We start from the raw sequence: 15736 nt of genomic DNA, 5'->3' as shown, positions 1-15736 counted from the left end.
GCTGCTTCAGAATGCAGAGAGGGTTTAAGCAACATAAATTCTGAGATTAGAGTCTAGTAAAGCGATTAATTTGTCAAATTCTTCTTCTCTGATAGCATGAATGTAATAGATTCTTATATAATTTTACAATATGTGCATGTTCCACAAATATTTTCTCCTGGTAGACTATAACCTATATGAAGGCCAGGACTGTGAGGGTTTCTTGTCCACCCTGGTGTTTAGCATAGCCACATAATGAATAATGAATATTTGTTGATTAAATAAATAAATGTAGAATCAGACAGAAGTGGTGGAGTCACTCGGGCAATTCATTTAACCTCTCTGAAATTTAGTGTGTCACCTAAAATGAGGATAAATACACCTACCTCAGAGGGTTGCTTATGACTGTAACAGCATAATGCCATGAAGAGCACACAGACCCTGTAATTACAATTTATAATAATTCAGTAAATTATAAAAGATGATGTCAATCTTTACCATCATCAGGATTTCCCAGATCTTACCATTACTGATTAATGCTATGCTTATTTTTCCAAGTTTTCAGAACAAATTGACTGGAAACTAAATCATAGTGTGCAATTATACTGGAAAACTAAATCCAATGCTTTTTTCTTTTGTTGCCAGTTGTTTTCACAAGATGAGAGCTATAATGAACGAGTACAGCTGAATTTTAACTACAGGGGAGACATTTTATTACGTGACTCTATTGTGCTGACATAAAAATTGATCCTGCACCATACTGCCTCCCTTGAGCCTCCATTTGTAACTTAACACTCTTTAATTCTCTTCTAGTTATCTGCAGATGGCATTTGAAGAGCATATCAGAAAATCACACCTGAAATTATATTCTGTATCAGAGAGCATTTACTGTTAACTGCCATTACTTTATCATACAGATCTTGTAACATGAGTCTAATTATATTTGTGTGAATACATTTGTCCTTCCAACACTCTGGCTCTCGGTATCTTGACCCTCTTCTCCCCCAGTGATGTCATCCTTCATGCTACCTCAACCACTCACCCTCATGGTCGTAGCATTGAACTTGATATTACCGATGTTTGCAGACCCACCAAATCTCAATTTCCAGCCATTCCACGCCTTTCTCCTCAAACTTCCAACATCTTGTTGCCTCTCTTAACACCCACTGATGACCTTGCTTCCTTCCCCACCCCCAAAATAGAAGCACTCCTCTATTCTCTTTTTCAATACGGCAGCCAGATTGATCCTGACAGAGTGTAAATCAAATCATGCCATTCCTCTGATGAGAAACCACCCTTCCATGAGTTATTATCATGCTCAGCATAGAAGCCAAGCCCTACAATGGCCTCAGAGCAGAGTAAAAAAGAGGCACTACTGATAACTATATCAGGACAAAAGGCATAAACTGGGAATCTTCTATGCAAACTGGGAAGTATATTTCCCCTACATAGATCTGGCTTCCATGAGCTCTCTGACCTTATCCCCTACTGCTTTCCCCTTGCTTACTCTGGTACAGAGTGTGAGGAACTTTCTGTTCCTCAAACACACTAGGCACGTTTCAGTCTAGGGTTTTCTCTCTACTATTGTCTTTGCCTTAAACATTCTCCAAGATATCCTCTGCATTTACGCCCTCTCCTCCTTCAAGTCTTCACCTTCCTCAGTGAGGAAAGACCTTCCCTTGACCCATGATCTAAAACTATCACATACCCACCTCAATACTCTTTCTCCTGCTTTAGTTTTCTCTTTAGCCATTATCCTCATCTACTATACTATATAGTTTACTTATTTGTTTTGTTGTTGTCTGTGTTCTGATACACAAACACACAAGTATGTAAGATCTCTTTGGGCAGGAATTCAGGAGAGGGCCTTTTGTTGTTGTTGTTCCAAAACTGGAAGAATACAAAAGACCCTCAATAAACATTTACCTTTAAGTCTGACTTAGAGTTACTCAAGTTCTTATTCAGTTCAGGTAGCCTCATCCATCTAACATGGTCCATTCTCACAAGAAATGAGACTTTCAGCATCTTAAATGTAGATTGGATGGGTAAAAAGAAAAATCATGTAAAACATTAAGAGAAAAAGAATTATGCTCATGACCAGAGCAAAGGAAGGTAAGAAAAGATGAGGATTTTGTGGGCTGGAGTAGGAGAAGGGAAGTGACCCATAAGCTTGGCCTTGAAGAAAATGGAACTTGAAGGAAAGAAGAAGGAAGGGAGCTTTCTGAGCAGGAAGAAAAAAGTTGGCAAAGCAGGAAGACAGAAATGAGAATGATGTCTTAGTTCAGATTTTTCCACAAGCAGACCCTGAGCGGGAGGTAGTTTGAGTGTGATGCTTGGAAGCACATGTGAGGAAGGAGAGAAAGTGACACAGAGAATGGACAGAAGCCAATGAAGTGTAGCTTAATTCTCCTAGAGAATTCTGAGACACTGTACTAGCTTCCTATCGCTGCTATAACAAATTTACCACAAACTTGGTGGCTTAAAACAAATTTATCATCTTACAATTCTGGAGGTCAGAGGTACAAAAATGGGTCCTATAGGGTTAAAGCCAAGGTGGCAACGGAGTTGTATCCCTTCCAGAGGCTGTATGAGAAATCCTTGACTTCACCAGGTTTTAGAGGCTGCTCATATTCCCTGGCTTAGGGCCCCCTTCAGGCAATGGCATCATTCTACTTCCATTACCACATCTCTTTCTCTGACTCTCCTGCCTCCCTCTTTTTCCTGATAAGAACACTTATAATTACATTGAGACCACCTAGATAATTCAGGATAATCTCCCCATACTAAAATTCTTAATTTAATAACATCAGCAAAGTCTCTTTTACCGTGTAAAGTAGCATATTCATAGGTTCTAGAGATTAGGATGTGATATCTTTGGCGAGGAGGTGGTGTTGGGGTGGAGGGGGTTCGAGTTGGGGGGGTGCATTGTTCTGCTTATACAGATATCATGTGGAAAAACTTCAGAATCATTCATTCCAACACCAAGGATGGGGAACCTGGGACATATTGCACTGATTTCTAGCCCTGACCATTGTATGAAAGTTGCGTTGGGTCGTACCTGCCTGCAGCTGAGCAAATTCTCAGATGCAGGAGGAAGCCATCAAACAGAGATAAAGGTGCTGGAGATGGGATGCTGTCAGTGGGCAGAAATTGTTCTGAGGGCAGGGCATCATTGTATGTGGTAGCCAAGGAGGACAATTAGGAGTGTGTGTGTGGGGAAACCACAGGATACAGTACTTGAACAGATAAGACTGGCACAGGTTATGCAGTGGTCCGAAGGCCAAATCGTTGACTTTAGGAAAACATGAATTTTTTTTTTTTTTTTTGTGGTATGCAGGCCTCTCACTGCTGTGGCCTCTCCCGTTGCGGAGCACAGGCTCTGGACGTGCAGGCTCAGCGGCCATGGCTCACGGGCCCAGCAGCTCTGCGGCATGTGGGATCTTCCCGGACTGGGGCACGAACCTGCGTCCCCTGCATCGGCAGGCAGACTTTCAACCACTGCACCACGAGGGAAGCCCAAAAACATGAATTTTTAAGAGAAGAGATGAAAGCAATATTTTAGGGCTATTTATCTCACAGAAAAGTACTGGGAGCCCAGTCCTCTAATAATCCAGAGGTAAGATGATAGAATGTCACTACTAAAGTTCAGACCTGAGAACTGAGAGGAAGCAGTAAGGGCAGAAGGAAAATTAAGGCCTAAAGTACTAAAAATAGGAATCAAGGGAAAGAAAGAAAAATCAAAGATATCATAAGATTTCTATCTTAAAAGGCTGAAATGATAGTGATTATAAGGAGTTGAGAATGAAAACTCATTTGAAAGAATGGATAGGTTCAAGTTCAGTCTCATTAAATTTTAGATAAGATGATGGTGGTATATATCTAAATGAGCTGTCAAGTCATAAAAATTCCTCTAAATTATCCCTTATCTACACATTTCCAGTTAAGTTGGAAATCTTATTCAAAACAGTTAAGATAATTACCATTTCATTTTGTGTGTAGTAGAGCAAATACTTTGACATTTTTCATGAGTTCAGTTCCATTAGTATATTTCCAAGCTCATCTATATCAGTTTTATAGCATACTTAATATGAAACTAGAGTTTCTTGGAACCAGAGTTTTATACTAGAAGTTATGTAATAAGTTACAGTATTATGAATATACTTTCCAACTACAGACAAACCAGAAAGGCAGTATTGTATATTGAAAATCACATTGGTCTCAGAGTCCATGCATCTGCATCAGAGTTCTACCTAGCCCTTATACGACCTAACTGTGCAAACTTGGGAGAGTCATTTAAATGCTTTGAGTCTGTATCGTTATTGATCCTAAGGGAGGTGGAGTAGGTTCTCTCTAATGTTCTTCCTAGCTACAGAAGCCTCAGCTCTCAGCAGACAAACTGCTAAGCTTATAAGCAGTGTAGTCAAATTCTAATCACTCCAATATAGTACACATTTTATCTGAGTATATTACTGAATTGACTGCTTTTTAAAGCCAAAGTGAAAAAATATGAGTGGTAAGCACTATGTTATTAATACATAGATCAATTCACATGTTGTGAACTGGAACTACCATGACACAACCTACATTAGAATTATTAATGATATCTTATACTTGGTAGCATTTTACAGAGTTCTTTTAAACATTCTTCACTTAATCTTAAAAACTACTTCATACATGTCTTAATATTTATTTCATTTTATAATTGAGGAAACAGATTCAGCTGGGCAACTGCCCAAGGTTAAACAAACAGTTAATGACAGAGTCTAGATTCAAACTCACCTCTAGCACCTAGTCCAACAGTTTTCTATAACACTAAGATATTTCTCATTATGCCAGGCATGGAATGTCTAAATGTAATTTGAGGTATTAGAATAAATTTGGATTTATTTAAATAGAATTTGACAATTACATAAGCATTATCTTTTGTAATGATTACTTTCTCTGTTGTAGAATATATAATATTGTAAGTGTTTAGATGGTTTACTTATCTATCTGGGGAAGGAGATTCTCAAGGGTGGAGAATATGTCTGTTATCTGTATCTACCACGTGACCTGGCACAAAGTAAGTTCTAAAATGGTTTTATGTCTGAATGAATATAGTGACTTGAACTGGCATATCCATAGAGTCACTGTTTAATACTTGTAATTACTGACTACTATCTTTATTGTGTGAAAGATGTTAAAAGCTGCCATACATCTTCACAGGGTAGTTTTCTTAACTGTCATACAAAAAGAAAAAAAAAAAGCTGTAAGCCAGGGAATAGACAAATTCACAATAATAGTTGAAGTCTTTAAAAATACTCTCAGTAATTTATTGAACAATGAGATATTTAAAAAGGCAAAGATAAAAGAGACCTGTATCTACCATTTTATATAATGACATATTTATACCTTCAACAACTACAGAATACACATTCTTTTCAAGTGTACATGGAATATTCACCAGGACAGAATGTGTTGGGCTACAAAGTAATTCTTAATAAATTTAAAAGATCGAGATTTTACAGAGCACATTTTCTGATCACAACAGAATTTAACAAGAAATTTTTGGAAATAGCAATAAATGTAATTATATTCCTATATACCAAACCATAGAATGCTTTTATGTGTACATGATTTTTTTGCCCACCACATAATAGGTGTTCAGTATGTATTTATAAAGGATGGATGAATAAAGCCACTTTCTTATGATTATAAAAGCTCTTTGTAAGTTAGGGGAAAAAAAACCTGTGAAACAGTGAAGGTTTTATTAAAAATTAGAAATCCAGTCTTTATAATTCAGACCACATTTTTCAGTCGTCAGATAATCATATCATAATATACACCAGGCAAATATTTTTACCTGTTTGGATGAAATTGAGCACAAAGATAAACGAGTCAAGTTATCCCCCAAATCATTCTACCTCTTCCCCGAGGAGATTTAATGTTAGGTCAAAAGGCTAAAACAGGCAGTCGCTTTCCACTTCAACCTGAGAGCAACAAATTAGCTCTTAACTCTTTGACTCTCACAGGTTGTGCAGTTTTTCTTTTGTGTTAAATATTTAACGTCCCCAAAAGGTTTAAGGATGCCTTTTAGAATAATCTAACATTACATATTCTCTGTTTCCTGTATGATGATCCCTTCATTTTACTCCTTGATGCAGCATGTAACTAAATTCCTAAGAAACCCAGTTCACAATCACATCATCCAAACCTTTGGGCCAGGGTATGTTTGTCTTCATGAGTGTTTGGAAATCATTAATGAATATCTCAAAATTTGAATAACAAAAGTATCATTTTTATTACCATTTTTAGGACTATTTCACAAACTCTAGGACAAGTTCATTAAAATCAGCTTACTTATATTTTGAAAGAATTACAGAAAAACAAACATATTATTTCTTGAGAAAGCATTGTTCCAATATCCTAAAGCTACCAAGAACTTTATAAATAATCTGCTTGCCTATTGCTATCATAATCAAGGCAGTTCTTATTGTAAAGAACATTTGAGAATTTAACAAGCATTAAAACAATGAAAACTCTGGATAAGGAAGGGGTGAAGGTATCCAACAGGGGCTAATTATGCCTAAGCTGAGCTGTGAAGACTCAGTAAGATCTACCTAGGTAAAAGGAAGTTGAGGGGGAGGTATTTCTGGAAAAGGCAACAGCAAAAGTGAAGGCAAAGAAGCAGAGAAAGACGTGGGTGTTTGGGAAACTGCAAAGAGTTTGATAAGTCTGAGGCAAAAGTTGACCAGGAGAGTGTGATGAAAAATGAGACTGAACAGTTTGCCAGGAACCTGATTATAAGTTGCCTAGGACACTGTGGCAAGATAGCAAGGATTTTGGATTATATCCAAGCAACTATGGGAAACCAACTGGGAAATTTTAACTGAGTGGTGATATGATCATGCTTATAAAAGAACACTTATTCTGGTGGGTAATATTAAGTGCATTCAGAATAGTCATAAATATCGATGTAGATACTTTGAAGGCCTGACCTAAGCTGATGACTGAGGAGAATAATATGGGAGTACACTATTTTTCCTTCTCTCCACATTTCCCACCAATAACCCATAAAATTAAAACACCACCACAAAAAAAGAAAATATTGGACTGTGACTTCCAGTTGGTGACACTGAAAAAAAAGAAGTGAGCTTTGGGGACAAACCCACACATCAGAGAGATCATTGCCCTCCTCCCAACTGAGTCCGTACAGTAAGCAAACGATATCAGAGCCCTGGGTCTGCCTTTTTTAAGTTATTTTATTTAATTATTGATATATTTTATAAGTTTAAGGTATATACTGTGTTCATTTGATACAGTTATTCATTGCAATATGATTACGATCTAAGTAGCTTTAGTTAAAATCTCTATCACATTACATAGCTATCATCTCTTTTTTGTGGTGAGAACATTTAGATTTAGTCTCTAGGCGACTATGAAGTATTGGGTTGGCCAAAAAAGTTCGTTCGGGTTTTTCCATTACATCTTATGGAAAACCCCAAATAAACTTTTTGGCTAACCCAATATATAATACTGTATTGTTAATGATACTCATATGTTGTGCATTAGCTCTCCAGAACTTATTCATCTTCTAGTTGCAATTTTGTACTCTTTAACATCTCCCCAATTCTACCAGCCCCTGGTAACCAACATTCTACTCTCTGTTTCTGTAAGTTTGGCTTTTTAGATTCCACATATAAGTGAGATCATACAGAATTTGTCTTTCTCTGTCTGGCTTATCTCACTTGGCACAATGCCTTCAAAGTCCATCATGTTGTTGCAAATGGCAGGACCTCCTTCCTTTTTGAGGCAGGCTATCAGGCCCATCTCTTTATATACCCCTTTTCCCAGGTTTTATTTCAGGGGTTTGAGCAGGCTGTATGCCATGCAGTGGTTTCCCCAGGTAAGCCCTGAGATCTAGACCTGGGGTAAAGTATCAGGAAGTCTCATCCTGATCACAGATCCAAGCTTCACTTTCCAATCCAGCTTTAGTAATAATAAAGCTAATATTTTAATCTTTATCTGAAGGCCATGTCTATTGCCAATTGATTCTCAGAGAGAAAAATCAATTTCATAGGACTGGATGACTAAAGGTGGAGAAAAAGAGGGGAAGGGGAGTCACAGGCAATCCCTACATACAAGCCTTTCTCAACAGCTTCTCCACCACAGTCACCAAGAACTGCAATTCAGTGAAAATGTCAATGATTAATCCAGCTTGGAAAAGAAATTTCTCTCTAACATGGCATCTTTGGTCTCAGTGGATTCAGGCAGAAATGCTCTGGCAGAACATTCAAGGAAAGAAGCAGTGCCAGAATATACATCCTCAGCCCACTGTACGAACAGAATGCAAGCAGCCCTCCATCTGCTCACTACCCATCACTTTTCCACAGTCAGTCAAAGGCACAGCCAAGGAAAACAGCTTTATTAACACCACATGGCTATTGACTTCCCTGCAGGTAGGCTGGGGACTGGAACCCCCTCAAACTAGGGGCCCACCCAGAGATGATTCACATTTCTGAGAAAAGCACTGGTAAGACATTAAATGGCATGCAAAAGGTATCTGATATTTAAAGTAAACTTAAGTATCACTGACATCTCACATGAAGACTATATATAAACTGTGTCCCATTTTTCCTTTTTTCACTATTAGGACCTGAAATCCACACAGGGCCAAAATCCAATACTCCATCATCTGTTGGCCCTCATCTTTTCTAGCTCCCTCTGGGCCTATGTTCTCATGTTGTGAAATTCAAAACTATTCAAAGAAATTGTGTGTTGTGGATTGCAAACTTCTCAGTTAACTTGCTGAATTCATTAGTTTTTTTGTTCATAATGATATTGAGAATCAGGACAAATGTCATAATATATGAACTGAAATCAATAAAGCATTTCAGTAGTCTACAGGACTTCATGTCATCTTAATATATCCTGAAGCATAAAGCCTTTCAAAAATATATTAGTGCTTAAAGAAATGGGTAAAAACAATAAATGCATGTCCTTGATATATTTCATATCAATAAACAATACCACACACAAAACTTTGATTGCAATCTTGACTGAAGGACATTGATGTATTATACATTCTACTGTTTTTATATCTGGGATGTCATTAATTGAAGAAGAGTTAATATGAACTACTTCTTGCTGCTCCTAATATAAAATGAAGAAATTTTTCACATAGTCAATTTCTTCACTATTTTTCACATAGTTTTTCTTCAAAGAAATCATTAAATTTCAAAGAAAGCATTGGGTCACCTAGCACACAGCCATCAATCAATTTACTGAATGAATTGATCAATGATCACATATGATCCTGACTCATCAATGCAGAGAGGAGGAAAGGTAATTTGGGTAAAAGAGATAAAAGAATAACTTCCTTCTAATGAGCAAGAATCCTATTTTTAAAAAGAGAAAGGAAACAGTAGAAAACCGGGAGAAGATAATCACCCAAGAGCTATTTTTTTATTCAGCTACATATACAAATGCACGCACAAACTAATCCTATCTCTATCACACCTCAAGTAAAGCTAAAGTTGTATTACAAGGAAATCTATTAGTAGAAAAAGCAGGAATTTTACCAATGCTTTTTTTTTGTATCCCAGAATATATTAACCTAGTTACTGCCCTTTATTTCAAAGAAAAACAATGGTCAGCTAAGAGCCTCTGGTATTCAGGAAAGAGGTATTTGGAGAACACATTCATGCAGTATCGACATCTATATAGTAGCCACATGTTTCTTAGAGTGAAACGTAAGTTGGGAGTCTAGAAAACACACATATTCTAAGTTCTTAATAATATATTTATATTGAAACTTACTTTCATGTTAAAAATACTATTACCCAATTGACTCACCTAAGGAGTAGAGACTACTTTATCAGGTTTATAACTTGGATAAATAATAAGCTATTCATATCATATTCACATGAACTAGATATCACAGATGCTTCAGAAAATCTCCCTCATTTAGAATGATAGATTAAAAGGCTATGCTTTCTCTTAAGCTTAGCTGTTTTACAACTCATAATGAGATCCCATATTAGGTTTGGTTAACACTATGTTCTATCTTAAAAAATTTTAAGAAGATAAAAAATATCTCTGATGCATTACAAGGCAAATAATCTCATAAATAAATGATCAGTGATATTCTAGTTACCTGCCACATTTGCAGCATTTTAAGTTTGTCCTTAAAGAATGAAATTGACATTCAAAAGTAAAACAGCTAGGCATAAATTAATAAATACTGTATAATCATGTATATATCTTGATGAAAGTTGGTTTATGAGTAGAAAAAGTTCTGAAAAGATATATACTAAATTTTGTTAGTTATTTTCTTTTTCACTTATCTGTATTTTTTGAAAACAATTTGATAATATAAAAAATCCTTGAAATTATATTCATGTTCAAGATTTATAGTAATCACTTTGCTACTTGAAAATACAAAATTAAAGTCAATTTCATTTTAATTTCAAGAAGACAGGCTCATGATTGCGTGCTCCTTTATCTATTACAAGAAGTCTGAGTTCTGGAAAGCCTTACATTCCCTCATTTGCTACCAATTTAGCAGCTGCTTCTTTTGTTCATTTGGACAGCTCTTCATTCCCTGAAGGCCAGAGATGAAGCTCAGCTATGTGAATCATCACTACTTCCCACATGTTATTAATTTGACCTAACTTGGTATTTCTCAGCTGTGGGTCTCATTCAACTTTTAATTTTCTGTGATTGGCAGACATAGCACCTCACTGAGGATGTGTAGCCTCCAGCCTTTCTCCTAGTCACTTGCCTCCCCTTTTGGAAAATCCCGGGCTGCTCAGGAAAACAGCAACTTGACAATTTGATTAAATGTGCTTGTGCATCTAACCTAGAAGAGACTTCAGGCCTAAACTCTAGATTATAGTTATGTGGTGGTAATCGTAGCAGTTTTTGTGCTTATAGCAGGAGGACACAATTTTTTTAACTAGTAATTTAAAACAATGTTTGTGCATTGGGTTCAGTGGCTGCCTCAAACTACACCAGCATGTTGAAGAGAGAAGATCAGTTTCCTCTTGCTCCTTTCTTCTCCTCCTCTGTGTAACACAATAACTACCCAAAGTATTTAGACCTGTGCTACTCCAGGAAGTGTCTTCCAAGTTGATATAACCATACTTTTCACAACTGAAAAGATAGAGCTTGCCATTTAGGTAACAAATTTATATTTGCCGGTGTCTTTTTATTCCCATACAGACAACAACATTTTTCTACGGATGTGAGTCTGTGATGGGATTTCCAGATCACCTCCGTGAAGTGAAAAAAGGATGAGAGAAACTGAGGCCCAGGAAAATGAAGCAACTTGGCAAGCTGTCTCGGGTTGATTCTCTTCAGCCTTGGCCATCCCCACGGAGTCTGACAGCTGAGGGCTCTCTCTTTGCGGCGCTGCCAGCAGCAGGTAGCATAAATCCTGCAATTCTGAGTGTCCACAACACAAGGACATAAAAAAGATAGCAGAGCCAGAATTAACTTGGCTACTAACTTCACACCACTTCCTTGCATTTCATTGGCAGAGCGCTAAACCAGTATCAGCAAATAATTGACTACCACATAAACTCAGGGGCACGATGGCCAGAGACAAAGACAAATCAGAACAAAACCTCGGAGGTTAACCACACCCTCTTCTATTATTTTAAATGTAATTGCATTTTTGTCAAGATAATTCATGTATCTAGCTTTAAAGGTAATACTACAACATTACAAAGGTAATACTGAAATGAAAAAAAGGAGTCTCTAGCATACCCATTCAGACCTCCCCAGGCTGTCTCCAAAGGAAACTAATTTCAGTCCTCTTTAGCTGGTTTTTTTTTGTTTTTTGGTATTTGTCTCCCTATTTTTAAATGACAGGCTTACATATCTTTTACTTGATGTGACAGTTTCAGATATTATCTATCAGCTCCCTGTTATGAAAGATGAGGATTTAGCTGCTTTATATTCCTATAGTGGCAATCTTTCTCTCTCTTACTCTGTTACTACCTCTCCCAATATCACCCCTTCTAATACCACAAATATTATATCAATTGTCATAGCTCATATTAATGTGACTTAAATATTATCCACAGCTGATCCACAGCATGAACTAAAATTTTGTTTCTCCTGGAATTAATTGCTATTTTTTTAATTTGCCTTTTTATACACCTATCACTAATTATTCCCCAAATTCTCTGACTGAACTATAAAACTCCTCCCAATATAATCAAACACACTTCCTAATCCATCAGTTCCTTTTATTTTTGTTGAGTGCTTTGCTCCAGGAGCAGTCCCTCCTCTTCTCCAGCCTAGGCCATTGTCACACTATGCCTGCTGCTCAGCTGTTGTCATAGCATTTCCCTTTACCATCATTCTGAGATCTCCAAAGCCTGTGCACTCACTATTTTCTGGATCCCAAATCTTCCTCTTTCATCTTCCTCTCTGTCCTTTCACTGTAGAGATCATCTGTTCCCTTTGTGAGAAAGAATACTTGGAAGATATAGTTTTTAGAACTTCCATATCTCAAATGGTCATATTCTGGCTCCATGTGTAATGTACAGTTTAACTGGATATTGAATTCTAGGTTGAAAAGTTATTGTCCAAGACAGACTTGATACTTTGTCCACTAGTTACCATTGCTGTTTACAAATCTGAGTCATTCTGATTCCTATTCCTCTGAATACGTATTCTGTTTTATTTCTCTATGGAAGTTTTTAGGATATTCAATGTCTCCTTAGTATTTTGGACTTTCACAATGAAGAGGCTCAGCATGAGTCTTTCTCATTAACTGTTCTGAATACTTACTAGGACTTTTCAATCTAGAAAAGCATGACTTTGGTTATGTGAAATTTCCTTGTATTTTGTCTCTATTTTGCTTTTCTCCATAACCTCTAGCCTCCTTAGGAAAGGGCAATTTGTTGTATACTAGATCTCTTAGCTTGACCATCTACTTCTTCTATCCTTTATTCTTTTTTTTAAAGTTTTTATTGGAGTATAGTTGATTTACAATGTTGTGTTAGTTTCAGCAAAGTGAATCAGCTATACATATACATATATCCACTCTTTTTTTAGATTCTTTTCCCATATAGGCCATTACAGAGTATTGAGTAGAGTTCCCTGTGCTATTCAGTAGGTCCTTATTAGTCATCTATTTCATATATAGTAGTGTGTATATATCAACCTCAATCTCCCAATTTATCCCTCCTCCCCCTATCCCCTGGTAACCATAAGTTTGCTTTCTACATCTCTGACTCTACTTCTGTTTTGTAATTAACTTCATTTGTACCCTTTTCTTAGATTCTACATATAAGCGATATCATATGATATTTGTCTTTCTGTGTCTGACTTACTTCACTCAGTATGACAATCTCTATGTCCATCCATGTTGCTGCAAATGGCATTATTTTGTTCTTTCTTATGGTTGAGTAATATTCCATTGTATATATGTACCACATCTTCTTTATCCATTCCTCTGCTGATGGACATTTAGATTGCTTCCATGTCTCGGCTATTGTAAATAGTGCTTCAGTGAACATTGGGGTGCATATATCTTTTCGAAAATGGATTAAAGACCTAAATGTAAGGCCAAACGCTATAAAACTCTTAGAGGAAAACATAGGCAGAACACTCTTTGACATAAAACGCAGCAAGATCTTTTTCGATCCACCTCCTAGAGTGATGAAAATAAAAACAAAAATAAACAAATAGGATCTAATTAAACTTAAAAGCTTTTGCACAGCAAAGGAAACCATAAACAAAATAAAAAGACAACCCTTAGAATGAGAAAATATATTTGCAAACGAAGCAACCTACAAGAGATTAATCTCCAAAATATATAAACAGCTCAATATTAAAAAAACAAATAACCCAATCCAAAAATGGCCAGAAGATTTAAATAAACATTTCTCCAAAGAAGACATACAGATGGCCAAAAAGCACATGAAAAGATGCTCAACATCACTAATTATTAGAGAAATGCAGATCAGATCTACAGTGAGGTATCACCTCACACCAGTCAGAATGGCCATTATCAAAAAATCTATAAACAGTAAAAGCTGGTGAGGTTGTGGAGAAAAGGGAACCCTCCTACACTGTTGGTGGGAATGTAAATTGATACAGCCACTATGGAGGTTCCTTAAAAAACTAAAAATAGGGCTACTATATGACCCAGCAATCCTAGGCATATACTCCTAGGCATATACCTACATACCCTTTATTCTTTCTCTAATACTCTATCTTTTATACTTTTTGTTTTAGTTATTAGAAAATTTCATTAACATCTTCCAATTTTTACTAAATTTTTCATTCCTGCTCTAAATTCTTTATTTCCAGAAGCTCCTTCTTCTTTTCTGTACTACTTTACTTCTACTTTTAAAGTATGCTAGGTTATTCCCTGAGAATATCAATTTTGTTTTGAGTTTTTAAAAACTTTTTTTCTACTAACTGCATTTTTTCCCTTTTACTCAAAATTTGCAAAGGCTTTAAAACCTACGGTTAAATAGGCTCTCAGAAAAATGTATAAGTGATCATATAGCCAAGAGATGGGTTATTAAATATTTTGTACTGGAGATTATTCTGATAATTTAGTATCAAAATAACCTTTCATTTATGCCCTTATCAAAGACAAATACGAATAAGTGGTAGCACAGAAAATCAAAAGGCCTTGACCTAATCATTTGATTTATGGTTATTTGCTCCAGGTCAGACATAAATGAGTGAAAGCATCACACTGGCCCCTCCTCATTCAGAGGAAAAAAGAGTCTCTAACACTGTAAAGGAGATCCCTTTCTCTACAGTTAGCCTTCTCATAAACAAGCAAACACTGGCTCTATTTACATAACCTTGAGTAACCTCAAGAAAACCCAAAATTTGGGTGATAAAGTAGGATTTTTTTCCTTATACATCAAAAGGTTAGAGAGTGTGGAACAGCTTTTTTCCAAAGAAGAGGAAACAAATCATGTTAATAAATTCTCAGGAATTCAGGGACTATGTAGGGTATCTTCCAATAAATATCTTGAACATATTTCCACTTATAAAATATCTATATCTGACAGTTTCCCTGCCAGCTAAAGGGGATGTAATAGTTCATTTTTCTGTTTCCAAGAACATTTTTTGCACATCATTTTGCCATAGAATGGAGGAGGAATTCTCCTCAGTAACAACTCTAATTTTTCAGGGACTGTAATCTCTCTTCACTAAGAACAGTTATATTTCAAGAAAAAAAAAAATCACACAACAAACAACAAACTAAATCAAAGATAAAATGTAAGGCACAAAATAGAGCATATTTTCTTTAGTTTGTTTACTAGATCATTTCTATTTAAGCATGTGAATATAATCAGCAACATTTCATTTCTACAAACATGATCCTATACTTAGCTTAACTTGTGCCTCGGTTTTATTATTATGTAGTCTAAGGAAAAATTTTGAGAACATTATACTATTCATCTGAGTCAAAACGCTTAACACCAAATGAAAAAAAATTTCTTAAAACATAAAAAAGCAAAAGAATTGGAAAAGTAAACAACTAATTGTTCAATCCTATGGTGTCTACTTGTAGGAAGCAGTGTAACAGAATTGTTGGCCAAAACTGTAATTAAAAATGTCATACCAGGGTATTTCTCTATTCTGTAGTCAATGATTTAAGAACCAACAGTAAATTCTAAATTTGTACCTATAATGTTTTCATGAAAATATGGGTTTTTTAAAAATAGTATATAGCATAAAAATTCTAGTTGTAGATTATTTGTCACAGTAATCTTTGCTATTTCAAATTATCAAT

The 15736-nt window shown here is 36.1% G+C and overlaps 1 long non-coding RNA gene across 2 annotated transcripts in view; it reads right to left on the bottom strand.

Annotated features, from left to right (window-relative positions):
• Positions 1-365: 365 nt before the first annotated feature.
• LOC132413827 (uncharacterized) overlaps positions 366-15736 on the bottom strand; it is a 266817-nt gene continuing 251446 nt past the window's right edge. For both annotated transcript variants that reach the window (XR_009516815.1, XR_009516816.1), the window contains exon 5: positions 366-420. This is a non-coding gene — a long non-coding RNA (uncharacterized lncRNA). The remainder of the gene's footprint in view (positions 421-15736) is intronic.

The sequence above is a fragment of the Delphinus delphis genome, chromosome 18 (assembly GCF_949987515.2).
Source record: "Delphinus delphis chromosome 18, mDelDel1.2, whole genome shotgun sequence".
Classification (NCBI taxonomy): Eukaryota; Metazoa; Chordata; class Mammalia; order Artiodactyla; family Delphinidae; genus Delphinus; species Delphinus delphis.
Note: the sequence above shows the minus strand (reverse complement) of the source record. Positions and strands in the feature narration are given on the sequence as shown.